At 36.7% G+C, this 14,702-nt stretch overlaps 1 protein-coding gene across 1 annotated transcript in view; it reads right to left on the minus strand.

The window, feature by feature from the left end:
• Positions 1–10,783: 10,783 nt before the first annotated feature.
• Positions 10,784–14,702, minus strand: part of LOC139938012 (probable RNA-binding protein 19) — a 62,514-nt gene continuing 58,595 nt past the window's right edge. Inside the window, exon 27 of the mRNA XM_071933361.1 lies at positions 10,784–12,455. The gene's annotated coding sequence lies outside the window, so the exon portion shown is untranslated. The remainder of the gene's footprint in view (positions 12,456–14,702) is intronic.

A 14,702-nucleotide genomic window follows, 5' to 3' on the forward strand; every position in this document is an offset into this window, starting at 1 on the left:
CAGATACAGCGGAATATTGTGCATTGTCAAAGCATGTTAATGGTTTTATTTCAATAAGAGTAAATTAATTTAGTCCTTAAGATTTTAAGGAAATTGATAGCACCTGATTGGTGTCAGTTTCACGTGATTACACGTTTATGAGGGAACTGTTCTAGAAGTATTTTGCATGTTTTGCTTATTTTTCTTGTTTCAAAATGTAGCGTGAATATTGCATCAGATAAAAGCATCCGTTTTGAGTTCGTACCCTATACCCTCGGTTTTTTTAATGGTATTTTATCTTACATATTTTAAATAAAATGCTAATCAACAATGGTTCAGTCGTCAACTTTCTCCATTTCCTGTCTGAAAATCAAGCGACGATTCCAGGCAGTAATAATATTTGTATTAAAGCCATTGGACCCTTTCGGTTCAGATAACAAAAAAAAAGTTCACAGATTTACAAATAACTTGCAGGGTTTACAGAAGGCAATGGTGAAAGACTTCTCTTGAAATATTATTCCATGAAATGCTTTACTTTTTTGAGAAAACAACAAAACAATATAAATTCTCGTTAACGAGAATTACGGATTTATTTTAAACACATGTCATGACACGGCGAAACGCGCGGAAACAAGGGTGGGTTTTCCGTTGTTTTCTCCCGACTCCGATGACCGATTGAGCCTAAATTTTCAGAGGTTTGTTATGTTATAAGTTGTGGTATACAAAGTGTGGGCCATTGGACAACACTGTTTACCAAAAGGGTCCAATGGCTTTAAATTCAGCTTCCAGCTGCTTTACCAATGGATATAAATGACTAAGTTATTATCTTATTACAGCATAAAGAGTATCCAATACTGCCTTAATATAAGAATGACTTATGCCGAGCTAGTGTATCTAACATGAAGCACACTCGAATCATCAGTCTTTTTTCAATCAAAGCGCTCTGTGCAGAGTCAAGCGCAACAACCTCCGGTAATATTAGGCGAATGTAACACCTCCAAGCCCCTCCATAGCTGTTTTCTCATCAATAATTCACGGCAGTGACGTGGTCACGATACGCTTCAGTGATTCAGCTTCAAATTATGGTGCTCAGATTTATTTCAAGCAGACTATACTGTGCCTGTTCGTTTATGTTATCATTTTGGAGGGGAAACCACATTATAAGAGACCATTACGAATTTGACATTTTATAAACACAAGTAAGTTTAATCAATATCATTAGTAACTGCTTATTGAACAATGATCTATTATCGATCAAGGAAGAAAATATATTAAAAGAAACTTTTACATTTCTTAAGGCCTACTCACTGTTTATAATATATCTGTGATTAACTTAACATAGGCCTACACGCTTTTAACATGTCTTAAAACAACTCTCACGACAACATATCTTCGTGGCCCAAAATGATCAAAAGGTCTTTGAGAATTTGATGCAGTCAGCCTGCGGGTAAAATAAAAGGACAAAACAAAACACAAATCCCCTCCCAAAAAAGCCTCTCTCATCTAGAAACCGACACAAAGATTGGACATTATAAATAATGTATGGACTGAATAACCTTATTTGAAAACAAGCAAAAAAACGGGAAATAAAATAGGCCTAAAATAACAAACCTTCATGGAAACAACATCTGGTGAAGACATTAAGAAACATCATATGTTTCTAGAACTGCATCTTCGTCAGTCTCGTGACCAAATCTTATTCAACACAAACATATAAAGCATTATTTGAGAAAGACAACATGCTTATCTTTATTATGAAAAATGACATTTGACATCCAAAACATCAATCAAGTTTCTAGAAAAACAACATTATCCAATGAGATCTGACTAGTAGATGTGGTTAACAGATATTAGTGGGCTCTGAAACTAAATGTCAAAATTCAATGCTACAATGACATAAGTGCATTGTTAGGGACGACTACATACATACCTATCACGAATCCTCTATAGTTTAATGATAGCAACTTAAACTCCTGACAATACAATTATATAAATCAATTATATAAAGAAGGACTGGCCAAACTGGTTAAAATTGACATTTCGTAATGAAAGGCGTCATCGTATCTATGCTCTTTCATTCAATTCATTCGTCAGCAAACATTAACAAAAATACAAATCAAAAATCACAAAAATCAAAGGATCTACAAGAACGGAAAATTAAATAGTTTTAAGAAGAATACAACAATTTGAAACCTAGCAACGTACAATGCTCGAACATAGCTTCATGAAAAAAAGACTGATTCCCAATGTACATTTCATAATGATAAGTCGGTTACACCACAGTCAATTTATCAAGACAGTCAATGAGACGGACTTTCACTTCAAACAAGTTCATTACAGGATATATATTATCTTTGCCATTGATAACATGCGATGTTGTAGTTCCTGCTTGTTTGACCAAACCACAGTAGACTCGTTTTAGTAACATCTCTCCACACTTCTTTGTGCGCTAGTTTTCTTTTTGAGGCAGCTTGCCAAGCTCTGCATCTTTCTGCTTGATGCATAGATTTCTTCATGTTTTTAAAAAGTAATGACTTACTTAAGTACGCTACATTATAGTACAAAGAGCCCCCCCCCCCCCACCGATCAACAACACTACTTAACAAATGTAAATACATATTACTATTGTAAACATATTTTCTTTGACGTGTCTTTATACCAAAACAACATTCTAAATTCTACCGCAATACTGATGGAATAATATTATGATTTATTTTAATGAATTGTACTTAAAGGCAGTGGACACTATTGGTAATTACTCAAAATGTTTGTTTGCATAAACCTTTCTTGGTACCAAGTAATAGGGAGAGGTTGATGGTATAAAACATTGTGAGAAACGGCTCCCTCAGAAGTGCCATAGTTTTCGAGAAAGAAGTGATTTTCCACGAATTTGATTTCGAAACCTCAGATTTAGAACTTAAAGGAACACGTTGCCTTGGATCGGTCGAGTTGGTCTTTGAAAAGCGTTTGTAACCGTTCTTTATAAAATGCATACGGGTAGAAAGATGTTGTAAAAGTAGAATACAATGATCCACACAAACATGCCTCGAAATTGCGTGGTTTTCCTTTTACCTGTCGACTAACACGTCGGCCATTTATGGGAGTCAAAATTTTGACTCCCATAAATGGCCGACCATGTTAGTTCGCACAGTAGAAGGAAAACCACGCAATTTCGAGGCAAACTTGTGTGGATCATTGTATTCTACTTTTAAAACATCTTTCCAACCATATGCATTTTATAAAAAACGGTTACAAACGCTTTTGTTTTGACCAACTCGTCCGATCCAAGGCAACGTGTTCCTTTAAGATCTCGAAATCAACCATCTATACGCACACAACTTCGTGTAACATGGGTGTTTTTTCTTTCATAACTATCTCGCAAGTTCGAAGACTGGATGAGCTCACATGTTCACAGGTTTGTTATTTTATGCATATGTTGAGATACACAAACTTTGAAGGGTAGTCTTTGACAATTACCAATAGTGTCCAGTGCCTTTAAAACCAGGTACCTTCACCATGTCTATCGTATAATCTTAAATCTATAGTTCCTCGACGTCACAGTGATTTATTATTTGGTAAGAAGTGCTTCATTTTAGTCAGAGAGTCTGCCGAAAGGTGATTGATATTGAGACTTGATAGTGCTACTGTTAGTAAAAGCTAATCAATCAAAATACATAAGCACTCAACCATGACCAATAGTCACCATCAATCTATACAGATGGTCATCTTGAGATGTGCACCAAACCATGACGGTCACATTCAAGAGCCACTTTCCCGTAAACAAACACTCCAAAATAGTCCACGAAACAAAAACAATTATGTAAAACATCAAAGCACTCCACTGACTTACAGGGATTTAAAGACCAAATGAATACAAACAATGCGGGTAAACAACAACATAATTTTGATCAATAACTGCAACATCAACAAAGTACGATGTGGTGCTATCAGAATGGTTATTTCAAACTGAAAACGCTTAAACATTCGCTCAACATGTCTTAAGTACAAACAAAAGGTTAACATACAGTTACAACTTATATCATGTATGTTTTTTGTCTTTAAAAGTCAATTCTTTTGCTTGACAGTCCATGGATTGTGTTTAAACCTTACGTGATGTTATTTTATACCATAAGAAATGTTACCACAGGGAGATATATCACCTTCGACATGCTCTGACTAGAAAGAAGTAAGGCAAAAAGCAAGTTTGTGTGTTTGAATTAGATGAGCAGATTATCTCATTTGGTCTCTTGTAGACGATGACGAAAATTAAACAATCGCGGCATAAAATGCATCTTCAAGCCCTCTGAGATGCTAGACTGACTTAGAGGTGTGTGTGAGATTTACATGGACAGATGGAAAATTAGCTTCTTGAGGTTCGGACAATGTAAGTGTAGAAAGGACGAAGCAGTCCAGCTGAGCCTAGCAGGTCGGTCTTCCCTCTATACTTCGTGAAAGCCCCGGGCAGTGTAACAAGTCAGTGGGTAGATTGTTGGGTAGAAACAGAAGGGTTTAGACCGGGGGTATCAGAGTGAATCACGCTACGGTCTGATGACGGCATGCTGGAGTACGACAGGGACGGCACGAGGATTAGCGAAGGATCTACACTATGGGGCTGGCTTCAGGAGGATGCCAGAATGATGAAGGCTACAACTCTCTGGCTGTCACTAGGTGTTAATGTAAGCACAATAGGAATGGCTTTGGCTACGACTCTGGCTTCAGGCATCGTGGCTGTCCCTCGATGTTAATGTAAGCACAGTGTCTTTGGCCACGACTCTGGCTTAAACAGATATGTTGGAGTGTAGTGACACAACCAAAGTTGCACCGTACCCACAAATCTTGCTTTGCAAATGTAATTATAAGAGTTTGGCTGCGACAGGATTTCTATTGCAACACATCAACACTATTAACACCTCCAGAAAACGATCAGAACTACTGATTGAAATGTGGAGTTGAAACCAACGGTTCGTTTCTGCACCACCCGAACTCGGTTAGAGAGTATCACATGGTTTTTATTACCGCATTACTATATATTTCCACCATGCAAAGTTTCAAATCCTATCAACACATATTGAAGCAGAGCTGCAATAGAGTTGAGATAGGGTACAATAAAATGGTTGTTCACCATTATTAGAGGTTGAAAATTTAAAAGTAAAAAAAAAACGAAACCACAATTTGCTTTTAACACAGAAGTTGTTTTGAGTTTTTGCCCCAATTTCGAAAACAAAAAATGGTTTATACAAACCAGAGATTTGTGATAGTATTATGATCTGATAATGAATCCACGAATCAAACCGTGGAGGTTTGAGAAATTGGAGGAAAACCCCAACTTGCGGAAGGGAAAACCACACAGTCAGGTAAGGACTGAAAAGCGCTGTATATTGGTGCATTTATATTGCCTATTTAAACTGCAAGTAAACGTGATTTAAAATGTAATAAATATCAGTGCTAATAAAGTTTACATTAATTGTACAATGTCAAGGGGTAAACAAAGAACAGATAAAACAAACTTTATATGATTAAAAAACAATATAACGAAATATACAAATGAATAAATAGGAAATTAAAAGAAAACAATCTTATTATACAGTGCGGCAGAAGAAGACTGTTATTCTTTTCTCAAAGGGTTTTATATACAATGAATTCCAATTCAATTTATCAAAACCATAATTTTGGAATCAGAATTCGTTCAAATGTAACATACAGAGCTAGACAGAGAAGCTTAAAAATATTTTCAAATTTAAAGAACAACTTACACAAACCATATTACTGTATGTTTATGTTGAAAGGGTGACTATACGACTATACATTAAAGCCATTGGACAATTTCGGTAAACAGTATTGTCCAAGGCCCACACTTTATGTATCACAACTTAATAACAAACCTGTGAAAATTTAGGCTCAATCGGTCATCGGAGTCGGCAGAAAATAACGGAAAAACCCACCCTTGTTTCCGCACGTTTCGCCGTGTCATGACATGTGGTTAAAATAAATCCGTAAATCTCGGTATCGAGAATTGATATTCTTTTAAAGGAACACGTTGCCTTGGATCGGACGAGTTGGTCAATAAAAAGCGTTTGTAACCGTTTTTTTTATAAAATTCATATGGTTGGAAAGATGTTTTAAAAGTAAAATACAATGATCAACACAAGTTTGCCTCGAAACTGCGTGGTTTTCCTTTTACTGTGCGAACTAACACGGTCGGCCATTTATGGGAGTCAAAAGTTTGACTCCCATAAATGGCCGACCGTGTTAGTCGACGAGGTAAAAGGAAAACCACGCAATTTCGAGGCATGTTTGTGTGGATCATCGTATTCTACTTTTACAACGTCTTTCTACCCATATGCATTTTATAAAAAACGGTTACAAATGCTTTTCAAAGACCAACTCGACCGATCCAAGGCAACGTGTTCCTTTAATGTTTGCTCAAAAAGTAAAGCATTTCATGGAATAATATTTCAAGAGAAGTTTTTCACCATTACCTTCCGTAAACCCTGTAAGTGAACTTTTAGATTTTTTTCTGTTCTGAAAGTGTTAAATGGCTTTAAAATATAATTGAAAATGCCTCCATCAGACAGGTTTTTATGCTCAGCATGATTTAAGCTCCAGTTAGACTTTCCCATCAAAATTCAACATTAAACAATACATTGGAAATGACAGAACCTTCAATAAGAGCCTGACCACATTGCAATCAGGGCAAACTCAAAGTTCAAGTTCGACATAAATCTCAAAGTTTGACGACGAATGTTCGAGAATGGTATCCCCTAAAATGAAGATTCAATTTACAACATTCAAAATAAAATCAAAATTGTTCACGCAAAATGATTGTTTATAATTTTTTCCATCTAATAAGTATTCCATTTGATGATTGTTTTTCACAGGTTTGTTTTACCGGGATATGATGTTTAGTGAAAACAAGAACTTTAAATAGATGCACTATTTACACACAAAAAAGAAGAACAAAACAGAGAAGAAAAGATGAAGAGGATGTATCACTTCAAATTATGAATGAGCTTTCCTGGTTGGCTCATTCCATGAAGGAAAACCCCACAAAAACCCGGACTGGATACAAGTAAATTAAAAGAAGTCAAAATGAGTCGAAATATTTGGATCTGACATAAATAAGTAATTAAGTATCAACGACAAAAACAAATCTCTACAAACACATCATTGGAAAATAAATGGAATTAAGGTGTATTTTGTCTCGATCATTATTCATGTTAAAGATTGATCTGGGTCCACGGGAGACAAAACATAATCTAGTTGAGATAGATATTTCTCAGGAGTGATAATCCCGTCCAACTTGCCAGTAATCTGCAGTTTCCTGTACCATAAAGAACGCTTTACATGTATAAATATCTTACAATAATAAATACAAATGCCATTTCCTCTGTGCAAATAATAAATGACAGCTATTGAATTAAGGGAAGAAGCCTAAATTAAAGTTGACTTCAAGTCCCGGGAGATTCTCTACCATTGAGGTGTCAACGATCGCGCTAATTTGCGGCCAGAAAATGCTCTGAAAACGCAGGGAGGCAGAAGCAAAGCAGATACAACCAAAGAGGGAGTTAAAGAAGAAGTTTCTCAGCAAGATACGGCCCGGAGGGAAACCATAGCAACCATACTAGGGAATGCCGTTATTTTTCCTTCTCCTGCCGAGTGATCCCGAGGGATTTGCCGATTTCAGATGCAATCAGAAAAGCAACTGAATTCCCAAGAGTTCTTCCCCTTATTTCTCTTTGTCGTGTAAACACCGCTCAGTGGGCTGCCGGCAATGGCATGATGCATTATTCAACAATCTCGCACCCAGTGATGGTTTGAATAATAGATGAAGGCAAGAGCTGTGGAGAGACGGATGCTAGTCCCAGGGGGTGAGCCTTACCCGGGCTACCCGGGCTGGAAATAGCGTCTTCTGACTGTAAATTACCCCCACTTTCAAAACCCAATGAGGGGTAAATGTTGGAGGAGATTGCGGGGTTATTATCAGTGAGTGACGGTAACTGTGCTTGATCGTAGCCACAGTATACGAGGGACATAGAACTATAGGAGATAAGGGATCCAGACTAAAGGAAGCAAGGACGGGGGGAAAAAGAACACCAGTCCCAGATGGGACACAGGAATTCTACGCCAGATGTTATCGGTTCACTGTCACTTTATCTTCAGGTTTTTTCTCTCTACTCTTATCTGGTCACTCTTCGTGGTATTTAGAGCTAAATCTTGTTTAGATGTTGGTTACACTACTTAAATGGTTTAGAGGGATATGATCTATTATTAAAATGGATCATCAGTTATCTTTGCCAAGTACGCCTGGACTGACTGATCATGAAAAAGCTCTTAGATTTTAAGCACATGTTAATTCTCTTGTGTATAGCAAATCAAAACATCTGCAATCATAATTTAAGACTGCCATTTTGGACAAGCATATGAAAATATAAAAATAACATCATAGTAATAACATTTTAAAGGTAGGCCGAAAACAAAATAAGTATACTATAAAATGGAGACCCCCCCCCCAAAAAAAAAAAAATAAAAAAAAATAAATAAGGCCTAATTAAATTTAAAAATACTCAAATAAAACTAAACCCGACTAAAACAATAGACCCATAAATAAAATAAGTTTAGCAGCCCATACAAACATTTTCACACCATCTTGAACCATATAATGTATCAATATATCAATTAGTAAATATCAATAAGTAAATATAATGATGGGCCACAGGAGCCTTTTTAATTTTTGTTTTATAAGAGACACACAAAATTAAAATGTAAAAGATGTTGGGTCTGGATGACTCTTGGTTCTTACGTTAGAACTCATGTCATGTTAGTCCAACTTAATAGCCAAAGAGAAGTCTGCCATTGGCCTTACCCTTCATTTGTTTTTATTGGTTTTTGGAAGATAACAATTTCATAAAATATTTACATATCAATAAACAGTGGAGGTCGAGTGTTTTATTTAAATTGTCCGATTTCATTCGTGCTCATCGAAATTTAAAGCGATTTTCAATTACTATAAGGGGAAATTAATATGATAATATTTATAAACCAAAACTTTTAACCTTTAAAATGAATAAAAAAACTGAAATCTTTATCAGATAGTTCGAGAAAAAACCCAATTCCATCAATCTTTTCGTTCTTCTCTCCCTTCATTGTATAGATGAAAAGTCGGTGTATTTTTCTGTAAATATTTCTACAAAATATTTTCTATTTTTATTTCCTTTTTTGAAAGCTACAACCTCAAAATTCGATTAGTAAGTTGCAGAGCTAATCGAAATTATGAAATAACCGCTTAGTTCGGATTGTGTCTATAGCTGTCTATACTGATGACGTCAGGATGGGAAATAGAAAGCACTTATTCGATAAACACGGAGGACGCACAGTGTGCGACTCGGAACTGCTCTTTAAACAGACAACAAAATTAACCTTATTTCATACTTGAATGGAAACTTCTAACTTGATAACTAACTGTTGATTCATCTCTTTCTGAGTAGTCTTGGTTCAGAACCAGCACTAGTCACAAAGAGATTTTCACACGGTGCTACCGCAGACATCTCTTACCTTCACCACGCAAAGTTTCAAACCCTATCGGTCGACTTCTTGTAAAATACTTGATAAAACAACGAAATCAAACTTGATTAGTTCAAATCTCTTAGGATTCCCTGCATAACCGATGGACTCTTATAGTTGTATTTCCAGCAATCCTTGATATATCCTAATTAGGATCCTTGGCGAGTCTCATGTTTTACATGCCGAAGTCTAACACTAAGAATTCACAAGAAGACATCCTTGGGTTCCGACACGGAACCCCGGATCGGAACCCGGATAAATTCTGCTACTATCTGTCCCTAGGAAGGGCAGACGATGTTATCTTTTTTAATTAGAGGCGTGCTGGGGTGATGTGGAGTCATGTCACAATGCAAATGTCTATCAAAGTTTGATGATTGACTTAATTGGATATGGCATGGTAAATATAGGTATGTGTTGGCTACATGCTGATGCTGTAGGATGAAATGACAACCATTAGAAGCCAGTAGCCACACCCCATAGGGTCCTTCTAGGTCAGGGTGTAATCGGCTGACCATATCCTAAAGACAAGCAGGGTCCCAATATCTGTTCGTGTGTAGTGACAATAATGGAAGCTTACCATCTCCTAAAGACGAGTAGGATTTCAATATTGAGTTGTTACACCAACATCTCCTTCCATAAACCACCGCAACAAGATCTTTCCATTACATTTACAATCCCACAAACCTTTCTAGCTTGTAAAAAAATCTCAATTTTACGACAAAGTGCAGAATTTGTATCTTTTGAACAAAATAGTTCGTTTCAAACAGAAAACTCACTGACTATATACGTCCATACCAGTACTAATCTCTGAACTATACTGTCAACATTAAAAATACTTGCACTGGTAGAGCCTGTAAAGCAGTGTTACTCATTTTGGATACCAGTCCAGAACTGAAATAAAACAAATTCCTTATATTTTTTATATAAACTGCAGTTAACTGGTTATCACCATGTCATGCTGAAGTGTAATGGAAGCTCGTTTATCAATATTCCACAAGGGAAACTGACAGGGTATTTTTTTGTCTGTGAAACTACAATGTACCATTTGAGGGCCATTCCCTGTGAATTTACCACATCAGGACAGGTCAAAGGGCAAAAGCATGAACAAGTTCAGCTTTAAATTATTTGAAAATGATACAACGCAAACACAAACAAACAGTACAAGATTATAATTTATGATCTAAATCTTTTATTTCAAAACAACAAGTTGTTTATTTAAAAAATAGTATGATTATAGCAATTATAAATAGGAAGCTGTTGTACTTGATGTCCAAAAATATTTCAAGATAATCAGAAACATTAATGGTAAACATTTGAGTAGTTTTTGTTTCTGAAATTATCATTTGTCCTGGGTCCTCAGTAATATTACAATGGGGGGGGGGGGGGGCAAACATGCCTTACCAAACTGCTTAAAGGGTGTAAAATTGATCATTGAAAACATAAATGTTGACAGATTTGCTCATAAATTATACATGGTTTAAAGATGCTTATGATGGAAACTTCAAAACCTTGTGTTTAAAAATACTGAAAACTGTTTTTTTCTTCCCTATGATTTTAGTTTCTTGTGGCTACAATACCTGACAGAACTGAAATATCCACAGTCATGTCATGTTTATGTTGGGTCACACAATGTCCGGATAGTGAATCTTGTCAATGTTACCAATATTGTCTGTTGTTTAAACAACAACAATTAGCGAAGTATAAAACATATCCTGTCATGTGAATTGTTGATCTCTTGTTTCCTCTACTCCACATCTTCTTTAGAATATAGAAGTTAGTGGGTTCGAATCCCACTGGTGTTGCCCATGGATTTGAGTTGTTCAATAAGGCCAAAAAGATGCTAAGAATTCAATTCATCATCTATAACTCAGGTGTGAGGCAACTTCCCAATACGGCTGTTCTTTATTCCCCACAATTGAGTGCAGCAGTTGGTGGGTTTGAATCCCACCAGTGTTGCAAAAGGATATAAACTGTTCAATGAGACTCTGAAGAACTGAGAAAACAATACTTCATCTAATACACAGGTGTGAGGCAAAATCTAGTGCCACATTTCTTCATTCCCCACTCTTGAATGCAGCAGTTGGTGGGTTTGAATCCCACCGGTGTTGCATAAAGAAAGCAATAAGTTTACAACGATAAAGTGCAAAACAAAAAAGCATTGTTCTTAATGATTCCCAAAATTACTTCACATCAAATCAAACCATGTATTAACAAATAAGGGTTTTCAATAAAATACTTAACAACTTTAAACTTTGGGCTCTTAAGAATTTGGAGAAAGTTTTGAATAAGATTGATTTAACCTAATTTGAAACAGAAGTTGAATTAAGTTGTGAGTGTGTATGCATTTGACAAGTCAATCATTTGAAAGATTTTCCAGTTGCCATGAAACAGTACGCAGAAACTGAAGTAACCATCGCTGTAATAAGTAGTAAAAGTTGAAGATTTACTGATAGCAAAATATGAGATAGTCTAAAAAGGCTTTTAGAGTAAATGCTACTGGGAGACTAGCATTGTGTAGATTCTGTTTTTACCATAACACATTAGCGGCCAGAGCAGTGTGTATTCTGACTCCATGCACTGCGCTTTCATTTTATATTGCCATGTACTGTATATGGAAGCCATTGCAGTGACAGATGGTAAAGAGCAAACACATGCAATCCTGTGCTAACACAAACTCCCCTGGAAAAGAGCTGCAATTCGTGGCCAAGCTACGAGGAATCACTCCGGAGACTCTGACGGACACATAACGACAGCCCAAATCGCTTAAGCGTCAGTTGGACTGGCATCGAATGACAGAGACGACGGATTACCAACGTGTAATTACCATTATCGTGTTACTGTGGACCCAGATTGCTGCTCTTCTCTTTCGATCAGGACCCCCCCGGAATAACAAGTGGCCAACATCTCACCGTGATCTGCAAAGAGTCAATAGTTTGAGGAGCAATTACTAGGAGGAAGAGGGATGTAGGTTTGAGAGTAAAAACCAGGCTGAACGTCACAAGACAAAAGCTACTTGCAGATTAATGTTACAATTAACATTTCAAGCTTCAGTGCTGCTTCTACAAAATCGAATTCAATCAACAAAGAAATTACAAACAGGTTCTTGTCAAGTTAAATTCAGCGCTACATCAAAAGAATCTAATTTGTTTATACGCCCTATGTAGACCCCTTGTATATTATTGTTGGCTTGAGATAATCAAGTCTAATGAATGACCACATACTCCTTATTAGAGAGTAACGAAGAGCCGGTATCATTCGCAGGAAATCTTAACATCTTAATGAATATTTATCAGTATTTTAACAATTGTAAAGTTGAATCGATTTGTTGGGACTGTGTGATGAAAAATCAATGCAATTACTATGCAGTGATACAGTGGTTCTTATTTTAATTGCAAAGCGAAGGATTAATTTATTCATTCAATGACTGGACTCTGCTTAGAATTATTCTAAGGTGGTTTCTACAGGAGGTGGGCAACCTTTAAGATAATGTCTCCTAATAAATCAAGACAAATGTTGAGAAAAGCAATTTGTGGGTGATGTGGAGCAGTACAGGGACACAAATAGAGAACGAGGTAGCACCACTCCTACCAAATGCAAATCATTATTAAGGAAACAACAGAGCTCATGGCAGCACAAAGAACTGGACTGAAAAATTCTGTAACATATTAGGATGTAACTCTCAATTAACGACTTGAGTAAAGACAAGCCTAGTTTTTATTTCTAGTAGGACCAGCCCAAATTACTCCCTTTGCACTTTTGAATGATCATTTGGATCAGGTTTTTTATATGGTAGTAAATCATGAATGTTTCATGTAACAGCTAAAGATTTTGTACCCTGATGGGACAACATCATTGTGTGCAATGCACCTATTATTTGTTACATGTAGGGTTTTCTCTCTTACCAGCTTCTGACATTTCTCTCTTATTTTACCAATATTTATAACAATACAAGACGTAAAAATAGCTCATAATGCAGGAGCCTCTATGCGCAAAAGACTAACTCCATCAAAGACATTTCTTATGACACGACAGAAACTTATATTCCTGATCAGACATTGAGTCTGTGCATGACATGTGACTGGGCGGTCCAAATTGTTCTTACATAGGCCTCAAGAAAGACAGAAAGGTGTATTGCAACCCATTGTGCCAGACTGCATAAAGTGGGCAGGGCTTACTCACTCTCATTTATTAACATTTGAGCTGATGTTGAAAACAAGGGCCAAATTTCATGGCACTTTCCAAAATGCTGTGCTTACCGCGGAGCTGTATAAAGCTGCTAAACACAAAATTGTGTGCTAAGCGCACTCTGCAAAGCTGCTTACTACAGACTTCTGACTTAGCATTAGTCTAAATTCAGTTGTGGCTATGGCTAGGTTTGGCTACTGTAGCCAAGAATTCAGCATTGCCAAAATCCACTCCATCTGGACATGGTCCATACTTGACACAATGCTAGCCAAACACAGGACACAAGAGTGGAATCAAGTGGTACTTGAGACCACTCTGTCAAGCATGTACTAAAGCGAAGTCATCCCCCTCTCAAATGTCAAGTGTTTCTTGAGGGGTGTGAAGCCCACTTAAGCAAAAAGAAGAGGTAAATGTAGTTAAGACTACATTAATCATGTGAAAGATATCGGACTGTGTAGGTTAGGGAATGGATGTGATTTGGGGTTGAACAAAGAACATTGACTAGAGTAGATAGCTCAGTTGGTAGAGCGCCGGCATGTTAATCCAGAGGTTGTTGGTTCGAGTCCCACTCTAGTAAATTTTCTTTGCTCAACCCCAAATCATATACGATTTACCCAGTCAGTTTACTTTGTGGTTTATAATATTTGGAGTTTGTCTTCAATAATAATATGGAAAGTAATAAGTGTTAATCACAGGGAAGTCTGGTAAGGCCAAAGCCCATTGCCACTTGTTCTAGTCTTACACCCCCGTCGTTGTTCTTAGAATCTAGTTCCTTATTCAGTCTCTCTTTGTTGATCCAATCACTATAATTTGTTCTGATTGCTTTGTTGTTGTCCATGTCTTTATGCTGTTTAACATTCTTAACATACAGTACTCAATCTGGCATTTACATGATTATCAGACAAAAGATATTTCTCATCCTATTTCCATATCCTTTATGAATACTTTGAATCACCTTGAAACCCCTGTGGTCTTGA

The sequence above is a fragment of the Asterias amurensis genome, chromosome 6, assembly GCF_032118995.1.
Source record: "Asterias amurensis chromosome 6, ASM3211899v1".
Classification (NCBI taxonomy): Eukaryota; Metazoa; Echinodermata; class Asteroidea; order Forcipulatida; family Asteriidae; genus Asterias; species Asterias amurensis.